This window comes from Bombus terrestris, chromosome 7 (genome assembly GCF_910591885.1).
Source record: "Bombus terrestris chromosome 7, iyBomTerr1.2, whole genome shotgun sequence".
NCBI classification, from domain to species: domain Eukaryota; kingdom Metazoa; phylum Arthropoda; class Insecta; order Hymenoptera; family Apidae; genus Bombus; species Bombus terrestris.
Genome location: NC_063275.1, coordinates 2,252,140 through 2,273,258, shown reverse-complemented (window position 1 = coordinate 2,273,258; position 21,119 = coordinate 2,252,140). Strand labels below are relative to the sequence as shown.

The 21,119-nt window shown below is 50.1% G+C and overlaps 1 protein-coding gene across 2 annotated transcripts in view; it reads left to right on the top strand.

Annotated features, from left to right (window-relative positions):
* LOC100645196 (protein bric-a-brac 1) overlaps positions 1-21,119 on the top strand; it is a 222,409-nt gene that overhangs the window by 153,628 nt on the left and 47,662 nt on the right. The gene's annotated exons all lie outside the window — the stretch shown is intronic.

The following is a 21,119-nucleotide window of genomic DNA, read 5'->3' as shown; positions in this document are numbered from 1 at the left end:
GGAAATTCGATCGGCCGATTCGTTGATCCGCGAAAGAAACGCGCGAGTTGGACGCGAGAAGGGAAGGGTGCGTGGTAAGGCGAAAAGAGGGCGGAACCGTCGGTCCGTGGGACGACTCTTAAATCTTTCGCTGCAAGTAGAAACTCTATTTATTCTTCGAGCGAGGCTTCTAAAATTAGGCGAAAGCAGGAGCTAGAATCGATAGCAGCACCTAGTGGTAGTAAGGGTGGCGATGGTGGTGGCGGTGATGGTGGTGGTGGTGGTGGTGGAAGCAGAGGAGGAGGCAGTCGCTAGTGGTAGTGTTGTTGTCGACGATGGTGGTCGTGGGGGTGTATCGTGGCGCGATATAGAGAAGGTCGGAGAGTAAGCAACAACGGCAACCAACCACCCTGCCGCCCAACTAAATTAATCTAAGTAATTCATGTCGAAGTTTGTTCCGCCGCCTAGTGTATGCGTATGCGTGGCTGCTGCATGTGTGCACGCGCTTTATCGTGTATACACTGTACTACACTGTCTCACCTGCCGCCAATACACCTACACAGGCTACGTAAATACCTAGGACTCGCGCGACTCCTTCCCACGACTCGTTCTCGCACCCCTCAACTCTTCTCGCCAATTTTACGCCGTTTCGCTTTTTCGTCGGCTGCGTCCTTCTTTTTCCCTTCGCCGCATGTGTCCATGCGTTATTTCGCTCTCTGATAAATCAAAAGCAAGCGAATCACGGAATCCTTCGCCTTTCCTACGATATACTCGCGGCAAATCGCTTCGGCGGAATTCCGATCGGCCGCGAAATCGCCGAACGTCCCGAGAAGCCGATGCCACGTCCGATGAAAAGTTTTCGGTTCGCCTCGGGCTAAGATGATACGCGCCAGATTAGAATACTCAGAATTTTTCTTTATCGTTGTCATCGACGAGGTTAATAGAGCGATCGCAAATTGGAAAATAATTATCGTAATATTAATAAACATCGTCTGTGACGTCTGTCGGACACTCAACCGATCGCGTATAATATTATTAATAATATTTTTCTATTATTTTGTCGAATTACGATCGATTTTGTTCTATTGAGATAAACACCGCGACACTTGGTTTCACGTTTGTACGAAGCTGCACTGTCGTAAGAAACACGAAAGATACTTTTCGGACAACGCAATATATTAGCTTGGCAACTGATTGCGCATTTTGTCGATACGATCGAATGACAAAATCCGCAATCGCTTAGTTGCCAAGCCAATATTACGTTCGTTAATTTCACGTCGAAGGCCGAATGGCCGTTGGTGCGTAAACAGTCGATGAAAATATGCCGCGGCGCGGTGAACTTATCGAGTCAAATGAGACGGCGAAAGTTTTCTCGTTGTTGAAGCTTCGTGGGAACACGGTTTCTTTCCTAATTTGCGTACGATCGTTGAACCGGTCGAGGAAATTTCCAACGCGCGCTAGAATCCTGCCAACTCGACCCATGAATGGACGTCGCGCGGCGTTCCAGGTAAGTGGCGTTCAGCGGTTCTCGCGATTTCGTAGGAGGCGAGGAATCGAGTTACCGAGTTGAATGGTCGCGTTCACGAGATTTCGCGTGACGCGTCCTCCGTTAGTTGGAGAACCGTTAATTATAATCGGAGATTCGCTGGGGGGCAGGGTACGGTGTGTAGGGCTGCCTTCATGATTTACGAGGACAAAACGACGGAACTGATTTAGAAAATGGTCGATCGGTATCTTGGAGTCGGGCGGTGGTCGTTGCCTCGCCTATAAATAACGTCGTTCTTCTGCCGCGGTAACCTCGAGTTTGTGTGATCAAGCGATTCTCACGAAGGCGCGAGAACCGAACCCGATAATCACGTGACATTTTTACCATGCCGTTTCTTTCGTCCGCATGGCCGTTCCTTCGCCAGCCAACTTCTCCTACCTCGACGAGTACGCGTTCGAAATATTAGCTCGACAATTAAGCGATTGCGGATTTTGTCGAGCTGCTTTTAAGCGATCGACGTGTCCTCCGGTCACAGACGAATTTTCGTAAATGAAAATCTCGTTCGCGAATTAAGCGACTGAGAATTGTCTCGCACGGAACGTTGATCGATCGAGAGGTCGCTCGAATTTGGAACAGAAAGCATCGTTTAGGCGCGGCGCAACGTATCGATTCGAGAAACAACGTTTGCCATCGTAAACGTTGCGCTTTTCACACGACTGCCAAGCGTCCAGCAATCGCTTCTTACGGCCAATACGAGATACGTAGACGGTTTCGTATAGAAGCCTGTTCGACGAAATAATTGGCGATCGTTGAAATAAACACGCCGAATTCCGCTGTGGTTAGAGCCGCGTCTCCATATACCGTTACGCGAAGACCGTTGCTCGTTCTTCTTAAGCAAACGCGAACACGTCTGCACGAAAGAGCAGAGCGGCGATAAGTACGTATTACGTGTTACGCGCGTGTCAGCCGCACCCATCGAGCGAAGCCTCGCGTTTTACGAACGAAAGAAAAATGGCGCTGGAGGAAATAGATATTAGCTAACGGGTCTAACTGCCCTCCCACGGTTATGGATATATAGGTGTAAAACGATTCTCGAGAGCCTGCACCCCGTTTAGGGTGCGGCGACTACAAGCCGAGCTCTTTTCTTTCGCCATCTCACCCCCTTTTTCCACCCTCTGCGTTCATTTTTTTTTTTTTTCCCCTCTTCTCCGGAGTCTTGGTCGTTATTTTTCTACCTGCGATGTTCCTCGTGGGCCGATTCGCGCGGAATCTCTCGTCGATTGATCGTCGATTTCTCAGCTTTGGACGAAACGAGCGGCTCGCGTGACCGAGCGAGAAAACGTTGGCGACGACACGAGGTGGTTTACCGTGTCCCGACAACCCTCTGAAAAAGCAGCTACGGTGTCGCTCAACGTCGACGATAAATTGACCGCGAACGAGGCTCCCCTTTTTCCGCTCGCGTCTGTCCTGCGCGCTCGTCGTAACGTGGAAAATTATCCGCGCGACGCAACTCTCGCGATCGTAGTTTCGACGTTCGCACGACGCGGCCGTCGAAAATTTGTTCCGAGAAACAAGGGAGTCGTGCGTCGCGTTTAACGAGCAGACGCGTGAAACCGCGGAATCGCGAAACCAGAATCTAGTCCCCTCCAGGCACCTTTAAAGTTGCAGGCGCGCCAACACCGACTAATGGTAGGAAAAAAGGACGAACGAGACGACGACTACTTTCCAGACGAAAGCGACACGCGCTGCTAGATGAATGAATGGGCAGATGAGGAGAATCCGTGAAAATTCTTGTAGCGGCGAATCGCGCCACTATCGGCCGACGCCAGGCATGTTGTTCCGAGACACGGTTTGTCCTTTCGGGAATGCTCGTAAGCAGACCTGTGACCACGCAACCAGCTCTCGGCGTTGTCACCGACGCGTGCACGAATTATTTTTTCCGTCGACTCGTCTGCAGGAGCATAGGTAGCGCAGGATGCCGGAAAAGTAGGAAATGCTGTCGAAAAGATTAGAACACGGCCGCGCCCGTGTCCAAGTAATACCAGTCGGGTAATATCTCACCATTAGGCATAATCATCCCCTTACACATCCGACGAGCACATCCACCGGAGTCAGCCCGGCCCCCTAATGCCTTATAATTTATAACTCACCCCCATCTCCGCCACCTCGTCTACGCCCATGCTGCCGCATCCACTGCTTCGTCTCCTCCTTCTCTTTCCTTTACCTGTTCGTTCTTCCTCTCCTGCCTCTCTCCGTGCAATCACATTCTAACAAATATACGTTTGCACATCGAAGACGTTGGAAACACAAACCGATTATAAATCGCGCTCTTTCTGTCGGTCAGCTGCTACGGCGGATGAAGAGAGTTGGTGTTGCGAAAGAGACGACATCGCTGGATGTGTCTGGTGGAGCGCGCAATTATTCGCCAGGGCATAGAGGCGCGACCACGTTGCTATATTACGTTGAAATTTCGAAGGCGGAGGAACGGCGAGGGAGAAGAGGGGTGGCAGGGTTGGTTGGGCGATCAGCATTTTAAAATAGAGCTATTTTTAATTATGCCGGCTTCGTCGGTGATCCGCGATACAACCGGCGGGGAGCGGAGCGCAGGTAGATGAGCACGCAAGGGAGAAATGGGGGTTGGGGCGGAGAAAAGACCGGAGCGACTCTGTCGCGAAGCTGGCCGTGGTCGCGTTCTCGTATTCGTGCGTTTATCCACCTACGGCACGACATATTAAAAATCCGCGCGCGCCGCTGTTCCGCACGCGAACGTACTCTGTCGGATACGGGTTGCTGCCAATCTTTTCCGCAAACACGGAATTATATGTAAGCCCTAAGACATAGACAAAGGGAGGAGAGAGCGATGGATAGAAAGAGAGAGAACTAGCTTCGCTCCGAGCATGTTTCCCTCTCTCTCTCTCTCTCTTTTACTTCTCCCCTGTCTCTTCTCGGATATGCCTACGTTCGCTAGGTTCGATAGAAGCGCGTGTACAGAGGCGAGACCGTGTCATCTGTATGTCCTGAACCCCTTTGCCCCTCGAAACGTTAAGCTTGGCAGCGGTACACAGGCCTTAAGCCGCATCGTCGCCGATCCCCTGGCCCCTTTTAACCAGCCGTCCCTTAGCCCGGCTCTGCGCCCCGTTTCTCTGCCACCCTGTCGCAGCCCCTGCTCGCCTCCCCTTGTTACCTCGACTCGCGTGTTGCGCGATACATCGCGTCACGAGCTATTCGCCGGGCACTGCTCTTACCGCCTTAATGCATTCGGCAAACATTCGCCAGCGTTGCGAACGGGTCTTTATTTACACTACGGATTCTTTCCGTCGTGTAGAGAGCCGTGGCACTCGTGTGCGTTATACTCGTCGTACGTCTCCATCCACCGTTGCTCCCAGATACGTTTCCTTTTTGCCGCGCTTGTCTCGATTCTCCACCACGGTGCTACACCATCTTGCCAATCGTTCACATTCGCCACCTTGCAACGTCGAAACATTTTTCTTTATGGTTGAGAACGATCGCAGACGCGAACGAATATTCGCAAGTGAGACTTCCACTGGGGTAAATACTCGGACGAAATTTCCCCTCGAGTTATTATTAGCCGTCGCGACGGAAATACCGTGGCCCGTGTTAGAAAATAACTTCTGTAATCGGTTAGTTTCGCTTAGCGGAGCTTCGGTTCGTCTCGCCTTTCTCGTCTTTCTTTCGCTGGATCGCCTTTCTTTTCTATGCACTGCGCGTTACTTGTTCGTAGAAAGGCAACCGAAGTAACTGTGAAAAAATAGAAAATAAGATTAAAAATGAAGGATTGCGATGTGCGATCGACGCTGAATCGAGATTCCAGCCGCGTTTAATCGTCTTTGGTGGCAGAATTCGTACGATTTAATCCTTAGCCGGAAACGGCTAATGACTGGAACTCTAATTATTTTCCCGAGAATTATAAGCGGCTTTCCCCGGAAAGAAGCTAACCGCCGCGCAAATGAAACGTTCCGCTTCCTCCTCGAAGAAACGGCCGCGTTTATTTCTTCGGTTACGTGGTAACCCGCTTATCGGCCGTGCACGGTCGTCCGCGCGCGTCTTTTAAATATAATTAAATAAATGCCTGGCCGGATACACGACGAATTTATTTTCTTTTTTCTCTCTCTCTCTCTAAGATTTCCTATTGCGCTTTCGAGCGACGCGTTGCTTTCACCGTTGCACGGCGAAAGAGGGAACGAGCGAGGGAGAGACGAGAGAACGGAGAGGGAGAATACGTTTGAAGCAGCGAATCCGACGCGGTGCGGCAAATTTGACGTATTGCATGCGCGTCAAATTGACGTACGTCAACGTGCCGCTCTGGTCCTCCCACCGAATGCGTTTTGTTCTAATACAGACCGCGTTATAACGGCATCATACGTCGAGCCGGAAAACATTATCGCTTTATCGTTCGTCGAAATTATACGAAGAATAGTCGTGGTGTATCTTGTGCCACAACGAATCGGAGATTTAAAGTTGCGTGGGTTGCGCGCGGCAGGTGACGACGCAGACCGATCACGAAAGTAGAGGAACCCGGCGTCTTTGCCGACGTCGGATCGGTTCAGATCGGAATAAAGCGGCGCGATTAAAATAATGTCGAATTTGTAATTATGATCGGAGAATGGCCGAAGCTTTTGCATTCGTATTATAAACGATCCCCTAAAAAATTCACCGTTGAAATAATTAAAATCCTCGGTTTTTCTCGTCGATTACATTTTTCTGCTGTTCTACGCGTGCCGACGATATCATATCGCGGTAAATTAATTCGTTTCGATTTAAAAAAAAAAAGGAACGATAAAAGTTTCACGGCAATGCCGTTGGAATTAAATATGGAAAATTACATTTAAAGTAATTGTTTTCGCGGCGATCGTGATCGTATTTCGCGTCCACGATTTTTCTCGCTGTTCGTAGCAGTTTCGCAGCTTCAAAGTGACGCTGGCGCGTAAATCATCGAGCCGAGTAAAGCTCGCGTACCTGCAATTCTCCAGTCGAAATTCACGTTGCGATGCTCCCAAGCAAACGTAAAATTTCTTCGAAAGAAACGAACATTCGCCTGGCTGCTGATGGCAAAGAATTCGAAAAAAGCTTCTATCGCGTGAACCGAGCGGCAAAACGAGAGACGCTGGTTGCCAGAGAGAGAGAGAGAGAGAGACAGAGAGCGGCAGAGAACATTCCGCTCGGCTGGTCGACTGGTTGGCTGGTCGACCGGCGAGGGATAACGCGATGCAATGGAAATCAAGCGCAACCCCTTACCGCGGATTGGTATATACGAACCATCGGCCGATGGAAGCCATTATCTTGATATGCTGGCCGAGCATCGAACCGCTCTCCTCGTTCCGTAGCCGTATAATTAAAGTTGCTGGCCGACGAGAGCAAACGCGCGGCCGCGCGTATACTCGCGCGTTCGTCTACGAGAGGCGCGGAATCGCCGACGAGCCGCGCACTCTGATTCAAATAATTTTTTCCAAAGCGGTCGGCTCTTCGCATCCATGTATTTTTGTTTTTCTTCTTCTTCTTCTTCTTCCTCGTTGAACGTTGACGCGGCGTGCAGAAGACGCGACGATCGGAACGCTTTCAACGGGGGAAGAGCCGAGCCGATTTCGAACGTTTCAGTGCCCGTACGTAGACGACGCGTAAAGTAGGACGAGGAAGAAAGGAAGGGTGTCGCCTAATAGCGGCAAATTACGCCTTCTTACTCTTTCCGTGAACGGAGAAGAGGGTAAGAGTGGTAGGTAGGGCGGTTGCCGGCGAGTAACTCTCTCGTTTTTATTTCCACCGTTTCGACCGTCCTTCCTCCTTCTCCCCTCTTTCTTCCCCTTTTCTTCTCTTTCCTTTTTTTCTCTCTCTCTCTTTTTTTTTTAAGTATTCCGCTCAAGAAAAACAGCCATTAGCGAGAGTTTTCGCTTTTCGCGCAAAACTTTTACTCCGTCCCGTAAATTCTGCCTTTCTTTCTCGGCGAGGCTGGTGCCGCGAGAGCGCGAGGCAAGAAGGATGACGAAAGTGTGCGGCGAGGGAGGACGAAACGAAACGGCCGGGAGGGGTGCGCCAGAGAAAGGAGAAGGAGGACTAGGAAGCGAGGGAAGAGAGAGATTGCCGTGGAGGAGGGCGGAGACCGAGACGGTGGATGGGAAACTCGAGCGAAACTCCAACTTTCGTCCGCATTTTTCATCGTCTATAAATTCTTATTTATATGCGACGCCATGTTTCCTTTCGATTAGAGCGCGCTGCAGCCTGCCAGCCGAGTTTCCACAGATATCGAGGCAAATTTGTCAAAGCGTTTTGCGGCGCGGATCGCGAATCCGCCGTCCGACGCCGTTCGAACGCACGCGAAATTGCCAAAGTTGCGAATATTCGTCGCTGTAAAATTAATGCATCGCGCCCCGTCTACGTAAGTGCGCCGTGACTGTTCCGTTTCTCGCGATCTCCCTCGGTCGGTCAATTCTCTCGCTCTCGCTGCCTCTATGCTCTGGCTGCCTCGGTTCAACCCTTCTCGGCCTCTCCACCCGTCTCCGAAGCGCACGAGAACCAGCAGATAGGCGCATTTACGCCGACGAGCCAGGCTTACGTTCCCGTACGAGTGTATTTACGTAGAATTCGATAGTACGCTCGATGCGAGGCATCCTCGCACGAAGGGTAGAGCAGGGCTATCGAATAGGTCATTAATCAAACCACACCCTCGCGAATAGGCACACCGTGTATACCGGGCGTCTTTCATGGAAAGTATTTCCTGTCGACTTGGACGTTCCACGTGGAATCGTCGCTCTTATCGCGGAATATAAAGTAGCTGTACACGCGTACCTCGCGCAAACTGAATTTGTCTATCGTCTGCAAGCTGGCGAGACAAAAGCACACAACGATTCTTATTGCCAAGTAAATTAGACGAGTCGCGAATCAAATGGCTTTTCCCCGGACTTGTTCGCTAGTGCACTTCACGCTGGTAAATTTAGCACGCGTTCCTCGTCGCAGTGGTTCTAGCGTGTAGGGTTGCGATCCCCCTTGGCCAGCTCTCTCGAGCGCCGTGGCAGACAGCGGAGAGAGAAGAGGCTGTAAAATACCGTGGTCCTCTAGCCTGGCGAGAACTCGCCGTTTAAAGGGACGAAAGTTCGCAAGACGAATTTATTTATCAGGCGAAATCTTTCGAGCGTTCGCTCGGTTTCCGACCGGCTGAAACGCCAAAGTCTTGGAGATCTGTAGCGACGCGCGTAACCGTACCACGAATGGGGCGATGCGGTCGTTGAGGTAGGGAAGGGGTTAAACGAAAAAGAAGAAGCACGATTCCGATTGCGGTGCAGGGAACGCACGAGGGGTGGCTTTCGAATTAGCGTATTTGAAACTTGGTATACACCGCTCGATGGCGCGGCACAGTTGCCAAGTGACGTATTATAATATTTCATCCCCGTGGTGCGCGGTTACGCACACCATGCCGACCGGTAAAGTGTGTACGATTGTGTGCGCGCGGCCGCGCGCGCGGGTAGGCTGCTCCACCCCTTTGCGCGCGTTATACGGCACACCGTATACCAGCCGCGTTTTATGTCTCTCTCCGATCTACGTAGACAGTAAGCACGCGTACGTACGAGTAATATCGTTAATTTGTATGTGTTTGAGTTCCAAGGGGGAGCAGAACCACCCTAATATATTCACGTGCGCGAATAGGATGTACAGTCGGTGCAAAATGCATCCGCCGCCGTCGCCGTTCCCGTCATCGTCGTTGCCGTCGTCGTCGCCCTCGCCATCCTCCTCGTCCTCCGTCTCGCCTCCTCCCTCTTCCACCCTTTGCCCTTCGTCCTCACCTCCGGCTCTTCCCTCTCTCCAAGAAATTTTACCGCCGTCGCAAACAATGTCTCGTTGTTTCCGCTTTCTTTCGTCTACGACCAACACCTGTAACTTGACAAGTTCGGTGGAAGATATCGGATTGGCAACTAAGTGATTGCTTATTTTGTCAATACCAATCAATGGCAAAATCCGCAATCGCTCGGTTGCCGATCCGATAGTAGGAGTTTTCGAATTATCCTCGCGCCTCCGCGAGGATCGTGCAACATATCGAGATCGCGTGTTGCTACTTTCTTTCGTTTCTTCTTCGCTCGCGCGTGTCTGCGTGGCGCGATACGAAGCCGATGCAAACGCGAGTATCAGCCTGAAATGCTGAAGACGCCGCCCGGCCCGCGTATCTCTTGGCAGCGTGGGACGACGACGAAACGATGCGCCTTCCTTCGATCGATAGCGAGGTGGCAAGTTTCGCGGCGAAACGAACACGCGCCAATTTTCCCCAACTTTTTCCTGCTCGCGTTTTTCCCATCGTTAACCGAGTTGTTTCGCGGGTTGCGCCGCAACTTGCCGGCTGCTTCGCCGCAGTCACGGTTTTTCTCCGTTCGTCGTACTTTTGTTTCGCCGCGAGCTAACGCGATTAGCGTGCGATCGTTATCGCTGCTGCGATTCCTACGCTAGATTCGACTTTCAACTTTGAGAAAGAAACACACACAGACAGACAGACAGACAGACGAACAGACAGACAGAGAGAGAGAGAGCACGGGTAGCGCGACGATCGATGAGCGAAAAGACGAGAGCACGGGAAGACAAAGGAACGATCGAAGAGGAGGAAGACGACGCGTGTTTCACCGAGCGCGTTAAGCGGTGGATAAGAGGCGGTTATAGAGGGTGGCAGAGGATGGACATGGACACACAGGGTAGGCAGAGGGTAGTGGATAGGTAGGTGTAGGTAGGTGGGTAGTGGGTTAGGAGGCAACGAGTTAAGGCTGGTAGGGGTTGCGAAAGAGGCGATCCTGGCGATCGTGGACGGCGGTGGAGCGAGCGGTGGAAGGTGGCGGTGGAGAATAGTCGAGGAGACGCGGTCGGGGGGAGCTGGGACGTGGTAGAGGACGGGGGGGAAGGGGGAGGTGGGGGCTGGCAGGACGAGGGGATGAGAGAACTCGGAGGGTCGGGGTGGTACCAAACACTGCTCGCTAGCTCGCGTACTATTGTGTATACTATTGTTCTGGTTGGCTAATATCCAAGATGGCCGACCAGTTATACTCGCTTCCGCGGTGTGCGTGTCCTCACGTCGTGCACGCGCGCGCTCCTACGCGTTCGTACGCGTTCGTACGCGAGGATGTGGCGTGCAGGAGCGAGTGGCGACGGGGCCGCGGGGTCGGAGGTATGCGCGTCGGTGCGCTCAAGTAACGCATAGGCATACGTGTACGTACGTATTTGTGGACGGGGAATTCAGTGTACCGAGCAATGCACGGAGCGATGCATATATACGCGTGAGATAATAGCCATTGGCGGAGCCTTAGTCTCCTCGAGGTATATCGATCTGGCGTCGTTGCCGAACACCGAAGATTTCCTGTTGCGGCGGGCGGCGGCCACCGCGAACCCGGTACCTCGTCGCCGGTCCTCATCGGTCGCTACGTTTCGCCCTAGCGCTATCGCCCCCCACGATCCACCTTGTTGTTGCGTCAACGTTACCGTTACCGTTACCGACATCGACGCAACGCTCGCACGTTTACTCGCTTTCGCTTCGCGATATCGTAGCTGCAGAGTGTGGCGGTTTCGCTCGAAGGATCGCGGAAAGGATAACGCGAGATGGGGAGGAACGGTGGAAGCGAGAGTGCGTCCGGGTGGCGATGAAAATTTCGAGAAACGCGTGCCTTCTCCTCGGACACGGCGCAGAGCAGCGGCGTTTGTCCGTCGCTGAAGACAAAGAAACGATTACAGCGCAGACGCTCGGCCGCTCGTCGATGTAAATTATTATCCAAGTTTTTCATCGCCGGTACTTTCTTCGTCGCTTGGATAAAACCCGAGCTCTCGCTCTAGTCCTTTTTCTCCGGCGAGGCTGCCTCGTTCCGCGCCCCAGCCTCCCTTCTTCCCCCGCTTTCCTCTGTCTCCTCGTCTTTTTTCTTCGTACCTCGCACGCACACACTCCATTCGCAGAGCCGCGTAGACGCTGGCATAAAATGTAGATTAATATAAATATTCATAAACACCATAAAGTTTATGTCTCGGTAGTAGGAGCGCGGCCGAGCGCCAGGGCGCTAGGGTGAGGAACGAGCGGCGCGTTTCGCTCGTCGTAAAACCACCCCAGCTACCTTTGCACGCCTCCACCCGGCTCGGTCCCCTCCGCCGTGAAAAGATCCACGGGGAAAGAGAGGGTTGCCAGAAACGCGCACACAGCCAAGAAAACTGCGTCGCAGTTCCGACTTCGTTCGTTTCACGCTTAACCTTCGAACCAGCCGTTTCTTCCACGCAACCAGACGCTCCTCCTACGTTTCATTTTATTCGTCGAATTAACGAACGATCCCGTTGTACGATCGCCGCCAGGTCGATCCTTTCGCGCGGAAATGAACGGACACGCTCGTCCTGTCAAAGTCGAAATGAAAACTCGTTCGATCTAAAATCGCGTCATTTGGATCAGAAGGTCGAAGACGTCGGATCGGTTCGACGATGTTTTTCCAGGAAGTTGTCGACGATACGAAACGCGTTGGTCTGAACGCGCGCTGGGCGTCGAATAATGGAAAATACGGGGGAAAAAGGGAAAGGCGAGAAAAGGGGAGTGCCGTTTGCGATTCAGCTTTGAGCGGCGTTGCATGGTCGCGACACACGCGTGCCCTTATAATTAATGAATTAATGGTCGACTAACGCGATCCTCGACGGAAGCGTGGCATTTTTAATTTTACGACCACGCGACCTAGGTTGCCGGTGCTTTACCTCGGCTGGCGTGTTGTGATTTTTATCGGGCAATTAACGCGACCGTACACGTGTTGCGCCAACGTTTACGCCTCGTTGACCGGTCGTCGACAATTAAAACGAACCCGAAGAACGACGGATCTCGTTCACACGCGCGCGTGCCACCGCCGGCCAACGACCAAACCGACCGCTTTCGTTTTCCTGCAAACATCTATCTACCTGCCGATCGCCGTCTCCCTGTTCTTTCCACGCGGATCTCGCTTCCCTCGGTCCAATCAACCGGCACGCGAGTTTCCATTCGCCTCGATCGGTTCCCTGCAACATCACGAAAAATACCGATAATCGTGTCGAGGTGTCTCACACTGCTTCGTACAGTTTGATTCTTCGCGACTCTGTTCGACTCGCAGATCGCACCGCGACGATCTCGCAAGCTCGCAATCGTCCCTGGTTCTTCCAAAACTTGTCAATCTGTTGAATTCGTATGGATAAGTTTCCGCTACACGTCGATGATCTAACGTTCGTTCGTTCTATTTGCACGCTCTCATCTTTTAATTGCGAATGGGTTCTTTAGACTGCGAAGAAGGTAGGCATTCGGTAAAGAAATAATTGCACGGCTTGGGTAGACGCAAAGTTATAAGATTTAGTCGTAAAGAAAATTACGTTTAATCGTTCTCTTGACAGTACCGTTGCACGGTCTCTTAACTCGATGCAGAATCTTGGAATTCTTTTCTCCGTTAACCTAAATTTTGCCCAGCGCTGTAAAAATATAATCTTTCGTGCCTTTAGATCCTTGCAACTTATTCAAACAACATGTGCATTATTGAAGGATACAGCCGGCCCCGGGTTACCGTATTGTTTATTCTTTAGGCCAATTCTGCGATATGATTCCATGATTTGCTCCTCTTACTGTAAAATACATATTCATTCACCGGAAAGAGTTGGCAGTGTGTAGCAACAAATAAATAAATAAGCAGGTAAATAAATAAGTGGAAATCGGGATGACGAATCGTTTGCCGGGGAACTTTTTTACACGCGGCTGCTGTAAAACAAATGTTAATTATTCCTCAACACTTTGCGAGTACAAGCCACTCTAGACGGGTTTTTGCCCGCTCGCTTTATGACGTTAAGTCGCGAATAACAGAACGCGAGAAGAAATATTTAAAAAAGCAGTACGGCCGCGCCACCGCCCGCAAACATACCACCGCTGCCTTGTCAGTCGCGTTTCCCTCGATCCGTGATTTTCACGCGCACACGCGTGAATCTTCCGCCAGATTTGTCGCCATTCCGATCGTCGGTTGTAGAGAAGCAGAGAACAAAATGAGAAAGAGAGGGAACGCGAGCCGGTTAAACGTATCGCAAGCCGCATCGAAACTAAAGCGAAACGGTGGCGATAATCCTGCGAGTCGCGCGCGGTATACGCGTATCATCGTTGCACAGCAACGTGTCAATGGAATTATCTAATTCGCAGCGTAAATTCGCCAGCATTCTCGATTCGTTATCGGCAACACGCCAGTCCTTTCTTTTCCTTTCATCCTGCAAGGTCGATAAGTCCTGGCAATCGCTTGGCAATCGTTTTCTTTTCGCTGAACTTTGATCGACGTTTCCGAATTACCGCCACCGCTTTGGTCGAAAACGCTCGGAAACGATGTCTCGCGCAATTTTCCAACGTTCCACGTATGCGACGACGATCCCGAAAGAATGACACGGCGAACGAGGAATATTTATATTGGCTTGGCAACTAAGTGGTTGCGGATTTTGTCGATACCGGGCAATGCTACAATCCGCAATCACTTAGTTGCCAAGCCAATATAATCGAATAGACAGCAAGGGGAGAAAAAAGTGGAATCGACTAGAGGATGCAATATTAAAGAATTTGATTGCATCGACGTCTGACGGATGTAGGTCAGTGCAGTAGATAAATGGCACGCCGGCAAAATCTTATTTATTAACTGGTTCGGTTAAATACGTTATTTTACTTTCAAGGACGAGGCCGATTTACTCGCCAACACCTCTTGCAACATTTATCTGGGATCTTTCCTCGGAAAAATGTAACGGGCGCGCTTTAAAGCTCCATTCATTTTTAAAGCATCGCCTGCGAAATTGGAATACATCGACGGCATTAAAGGAATAGTTGAAGTTTCGGCCAACCTTCGTCCCATGGCTCGATCCTTTCCGAAGCTAATAAAAATACAGCGAAAACGATCTTCCATACGAGCGATACGACGTTCGCGGGAAATCGCAGACTCGTGGAGATAACGCGAGCAAAAGGAAGAACCGGAGCGGCGAGGACGCGGAATGCGTGGGGAAACTCCGCAGGAAAATCGCAGCTCCGCGGAATGTCGGTTTCGACGGTCGAGGGCCAACGAATGGAGCGGGCGTCGCGTCGAAAGGGTGGAATCTGGCACGCGCCAAACTTGCCTCGCGATTACAGAGAAATTAAAACGCCGGCGCCAACCCCTTTGTTTCCGCGGATTCTTTCGCAACACCACGTCACGCACCTCGATCCGTGCGTTACCTGGGTCTCCGTTTTCTTTCTCCCAATTTTTCCCATCTGCTACTCTCTGCGAGCACGCGCTCGTTCCCCGTCCCTTTTTCTTTCGTCGTCCGTTGTAGTCTGGCGATTTTCAAGAAAAACGGTGGAAAGGAAATCAGAGGCGCGACAGAGCCCGAGTGGACGATTTTCGAGGATTTTGCGCGAACGCTCGTAGCTACAAATCCTTTTTGGAGACAGGCGTGCGCGAGAACGAGAGAAAATGACGGGCAGAGGTGACGAACGGCAGCGAGAGCGAGAGAATATGGAGAAAGAGAAGCGCGGAGAGAGAGGAGCCGCGCGAGGGCAACGAGGCCGCATAATCCGGCCGCAAAATCCGGAAGCGTTTAACATAATTAGGTATCGGGTGTCGAGTATCGGGTGTCGGGGGCGTCGAGAGAGAAAGAGAGGTCCGCTGGAGGGTGAAAGAGAGGCCGGCAGAGAGAATCGAAGAGAGGAAGAGGAGGATGAGGTGGCGTTGGTGGAGGAGGTGGAGGAGACCGATGGCGCACAGGAGTGGCGAGATACAGAGGATTGGGCGAGGGCGACACGCTTCGGCTGGTGCGAAAGAGACGATAGATACGGAAGAGAGAGGAAAATCGAGCGTGCAAACCAGAGGAGAGAAAACGAACGATCGCGCGCTAGTCTGGCAGAGTGAGGTCGCGCGAACCATAGACAGAGACGCGAAGCGCGTTTATGCCGGACAGTGGCAGAGATCACATGCGAACAGAGAGGGAGAGAAAAAGCGAGGGAAAACGAGAAGGTGGAAGAGAGAGAGAGAGAGAGAGAGAGAGAAGGGAGCGTGTACGCGCGTATACAACGTAGTATCGCGCGCGGTATGACGATACGTGTGCCGGGTGGGTTAATCGTTAGCACGTTGTCGCGGTAAAACAGTTTGGCGTTTTAGCCCGTTTGCGAGTTCTGCCGTCACGAGTCGGAGCCGAAGCTTCCGGTCTATATACCGGCGCGTATGTACACAGCTGCCACGATAACGCGCCGCCGTTAATTCGCCGTTAACCCTGTGCCGCGTCGCGTCGTCCTGCGCTCGTCCTTTCATCCCGCTCGAGTCTCGATTAACCGGATTTCCACCGATTTTCACACCTACGCCAGTCGTTACGCGTACCGCGCCGACGTTTCTTACGATTATCTTTGCCTCTGTTCGATTCGACGCGCGTCCAAACGACGTTTTTGCGAGAAACGGCCGAAGGGAAGAAGCCGCGTTTGTAAACACGTGCGATTTAACGGACGGACGAGAAGCGAGTGGTGTCTCGTGGCTGGCGCGTTTCCCTCGGTTTCTTGCGCGCGTATCGCCATATTCGTTCTTTCGCTTCGTTCCTTTTTTGCGGCCAATTCGCCGCAAATGACGACCAATTACGCTGCTCTCGATAGCCATCGAAATCGCTGGTTCGCCGCGGCCAATGAAATAAATAAAATGCGACCGGGCGAGAAAAAACGGTCGCAGCAATAGCGCGACGCTCGGTTTTTCGTGCGAGAGGCGCGAACAAAATAAAAAGGTTTATCGGCCGCTTATAATCCGGCCGTTTTATCCAACTACGATCCTCCAAGCGACAAATCGCCGTGCCCCGACTTCTGCTAATCCGCCAATCATCCGCCAATAGATGAAAAATAGGAAGACAGAGATGTACGTTCAGCGTCTCGTATGGAAAAGCTTCGCGAACGATAGGACGATGGTCAGGCTGATGATTTCGCGTCGCCGTCGTTTTCTCCGCGATGCAACGGTGGAGAAGGTAGCTGCTGCAAAGGAGCAGAGGGGAGTGACCGAACATGAAAATTGAAAAGACGATCGAAGATAGAGGCAACAATGGTCGTATCGATGGAGCTTTCGTCGTTGGGGATTTCGCGTAATGCAGACACACTCGGCTAGACGAATCGGCGGGGTATCGCGCGCAACCAGGTGGTGTGAGTAGCGGCACGCTCCTTCTCAGGCTGCGGTCTGCTTGGAAACGGGCGAGAAGTCACGGGACAAAACCTAGCTTGTACGCATTGTTTCGTTGTTTTCAATGGCGCGTGTACAATGCGGGCCGATGCGCGGATGGCGAAGTTGCATCCATCGGACGTGCGCGCATTCGTTCGCCGGTCTCTGCTCGCACACTCGTATCGCAACGTGCGCTCGCTCGTTCGGCTGCTTTTCGTATCGTCTGTTCTCGAAGGTTTACCTTCGCTTTCCACGTCTCGCACACACCACACCCGCTCGCTCTCTTCCTTTCACCCCTTCCACTTTCCTGTTTTCTCTGCTCGCTGCTCTCCCTATCCTTTGCCGTTTCGTTTTGTGAAACACGCGTGAGAACGAAGGGCGGTGCGGCGTGTGCACCGTTTCTCCTGCAACGCACAGAAACCTACCAATAGATACGGCCGTTCCATTACAAGTTGTTAATGAGACAGCTCTGTTACGCGCGGCCTCCCTTTCCGCTATCGTCCGACATTGTCGGATCGATGTGTATCGGCTATTGTCTAGCGCGGATAATAACATCTGGATAACGACCGAGCAACCGTACCACCTCCGCTTTTCAGTTTCTTCGTTGTTTAAGACGCGTGCGTTGCGCTGTTTCCTTCGGCTGTTTCGCACACTCGGCCAGCTACTCGCACGATTGCCACGTACAAATCGGTCGACTGTCTCTAAGATATCGCCGGTTATTCATCGACCGTTCGCGGAGAGACGGTAGATCGGGCCGAATTCTCTTTACGATTTGATAACACTTTGACTGCCACGTGGGTCATATTTGACCGACCACGGTCTCATTGGTGAGCGGAGCGCTTCAACTTCTTACAATTGTAAAAATTGAATGGCAATTAACAGTTGGGGAATTTTGAATATAACCGATAAATGGAAGATACTCTGAAATAAAATGTGCCCCGTTGAACGATTAAACGTTTTTATTAGGACATCGATAAAAATGAGAACAAATGTTGCATCCAACGGTGCACTGTGTTGAAACACTTTAAACATAAACGTGGCTCATCCATACAATCCGGACGATAGGTGGTCACCTCTTTGGTCCGATTCTTAGCAATTTTTCATTCTAACTGTTTAACATCTTTCTTATAGCATTCTCTGCAAAATTTTCGCGCCAGGTACGCTTGCCCTTCTTTCTTCCGCGTTTCGCGTCGCGATCTTTGTCGAATAAGTAGATTTGACGGCTCTGGTGAACGGCACTGTGCAAGGTGCGTTGCGGGTGCCATTCTAAAATCTGATACCTCGATTTTTGTTTTTCTTGCTTGTTTATAGGGTATCATCGCGTTTGAAATTGACGCATTTAACGATAACTCTGAAGCTAATTTTATATACCACTCGGGGGTTCTTCTATGTGGTGCAGAATATGCAATCGTTCGATCTGATAAACCTACAGCACATTTTCCTCTTTTGTAATCTACCACTACCATTGCTTCGTCAGAAACATAATTTTCTTTCCGGACCTCTACCATTTCAGCCGAATATCTCGTCGAAATCATAAAAATAATCATAATACTGTTTACTAATATCTTCTACGCGTTTCAACAATATATTCTGCACGTTTTGCTTACGACGAAACAACGAATGCGAATGTTTTGTTGAAATAAACGAAGCCCTGTTACAATATGTCGCTATCGACTGTTACCAAGGCGCCACGGTGGTCACCCGTGACCACCAATAAGATAAACGGTTGTCTTACATCATCAATTTATTATTATTTTGCCATTATATGCTTCGAATAATAAAAATACTGCCGTGGCGTCCTCAGCGAAACATGTGATTTCGGCGTGGCAGTCAAATCCACGCAGATTTCGATTAGGATAACAAAGGTGGTTGAACTGATGCTAACGCTTGGTTAACAAATTAAAATATACACTTTATTGCAACAGCTCTTACGCGTGGTGCGTGTACGCGTATTCTCAGCGACGTGTAAGTATTAGGTTGTCGAAAAAGCTTCTTTCGTTTTATAAGGAAATAATAGACGCACAATGTTTTCTGTTTTGTGTTAGTTTACTGAATTATTCAGGAGCATAATAATAGAAATAGAACGAAATGGATCACACCTAATTCAATAAAATAATATAAAACAGAAATTATTGTTCGTCTATTATCACCTTACGAAACGAAAGAAACTTTTCGGACAACCTAATAGTAAGTTAACCACTTGCGCTGGAACCACGTGCCAGGTGCTTTTGTTCCAAAATCGTCAGCGACGTGAATATCACGTCGATAGAAATTTGTCGCGGGAATAAAAATGACAATCAGGTGGTTCGTTTGTCGAACTACTGTTCCAAAATGTTTTCGAATCTACCAGATTATTAATAAACAAAATGTTGCCCCGAGTATTTATTCACATCCGCGTAAAATTCTTTATGTAAAACTTAACGCTGCTTAAAAGATCGCACTCGCAGACGCGCGTCATATCGTAGCGCACAGCACGCGCAACCTGAGTTTATTGGTAGCGCAAGTGGTTAAACTGATGATTGATCTAAGTATGAAAAACCAGTGAAGATGTTCACTTGTCAACGGACGAGAAACCAGTGAAGTTCGACGACGATGCTGTCGCGGAGGAAAACCATTGCTGGGTCGTCCCACTACAATCACATCGAACATGGGAAAACCCGAGCTTCCCATTTGTTATCTAATTGAACGATAACCATAAGCAACGTCTTAAAACTCGAATATCTTTTATAACGATCAAGGGCGGTAAAATAAAAATGCTTAGTTTTATCACTGTTCCTTAGGACTATCGCTGTCCGATGAATTATATTTGCACAGCTAGTGGCCGTGTTGATGGATTCTTCTTTATGCGAACAGTCGCAAAGAAACGTAACACTTGGGTTTGCTGGACGTTGGAGATAGAAAGTAGGACTACGAGCAACTCGCAATAGACGTACCTGCGAACTTATTGCCAGGTTGAGATTTCACGTAGAAGCACAGGGTGGTGAACTGCGTACGCGAAGGCAAACTAAGTTAGGAGAAAACGACGAGAAAATATGGGAATCGGATTGGAACTGGGTCTGGGTTAATTCGATGAAAAGCAGACCGAATCGGCCACCGTTTGTAAACTCGGATCGCCTGGTTTCCGCAAGTATTTCGCGCACGGCATTCGATAAATATTCTACGAAGGATACCTGGATGTCCGTTACTGGGCGCGCAGTCGATTACGATCGGGATCGCGCATATCGATCGAATCGTTTCGAAAACGGTTAAATACCTATACCGCGTCGGCTTCTCTGGAATCGAATTACCTGGAAATACTATCGCCGTCGACGCGATACGCCTGTACTTTTCCGATTATTAACGATCCGGATCGTGCGCTCTCACTGTACTTGTCGATCGGGCTTTTAAGTCCGTCGCGTCGCTCTATCGATTTTATCGAAATCGAATCGCGTCTCGCGCGATTTCAACTTTCCGCGGCGAAACGAAAAAGAATTTCGTTGGGAAAACGTAGCGCGTGTACTACACATACGATAATTTTATCTTTGGTCATTTAACTTGCCGGCCAGCGAAAATAAAACTGGCCGTGCGTTTATAGCGACTCTACTTGCTCGCTTGCTCACTTCTCCAAACGGTACGATCGAGTTTCGCATGGAAATCGTAACCGACTGGCAAAATCAAGCGTTTCGTAAGCTCGAACGTAGTCACGCGCGCACACCCAATCACCGGTAAACTTTCCACCGATTTTCTACCTTTTATATTTAAAACGCGTGCAACCAGCGAGAAATATCCGTGACTCGGCGTAACTGGCCAACTCGCGAACGCCGACTTCCAGCTAACTTTGTACGGTTAATTTGAAATACGAAGAAGCTAGCGTGACGACCATTGTCTCGATTCAAATTATACCTTGGACGATAACGTGCTTTCTCGGCTTCCGTGGATCGAAATTTCGACTCGACGCGACCCTCCTAAACCAAATGTACGACATCTCGGCGGAGTCACGTGGACGAGCTAGAGGAGCAGCGGCACATGAGCTAGAGGAATCGTGTTGTTATTTTACCTTGGAGTATAAACATCGTTAGGGCATACATAATGTAATAATAAATAAACTGCGGGCAAAACAATGTCGCCGCTACGTGCAACCGTGAAACTAAGTGAAATTGAAATTTTCGATCGTCAGGTAACCAGTTTTTCAGGCACAGTCTCCAGCGATTTTATTAGCGATCAATGCACAGTGTTTAGCGAATCAATTAGTACCGGGCGTCTTAGCCAACATTCTATGTATTTATTAATTATTTTAACACTAGGACTACCGATAATTAACGCGAACCTATTTCTACCAAAACCAGTGAAAATCACTGGTTTTTAAGAAATACGTAATAATAGAATATTTTTATATTTATGACCTTCTTACGAAGGAAGCAATTCCATGTTACGTAGCACATTTTTGGTATTTTTAATTCAACTGGGACCATCATCCCCAAACGAGGTTTGACGCGTTTATAAAATTGTAGAACCAGTCATCTAGC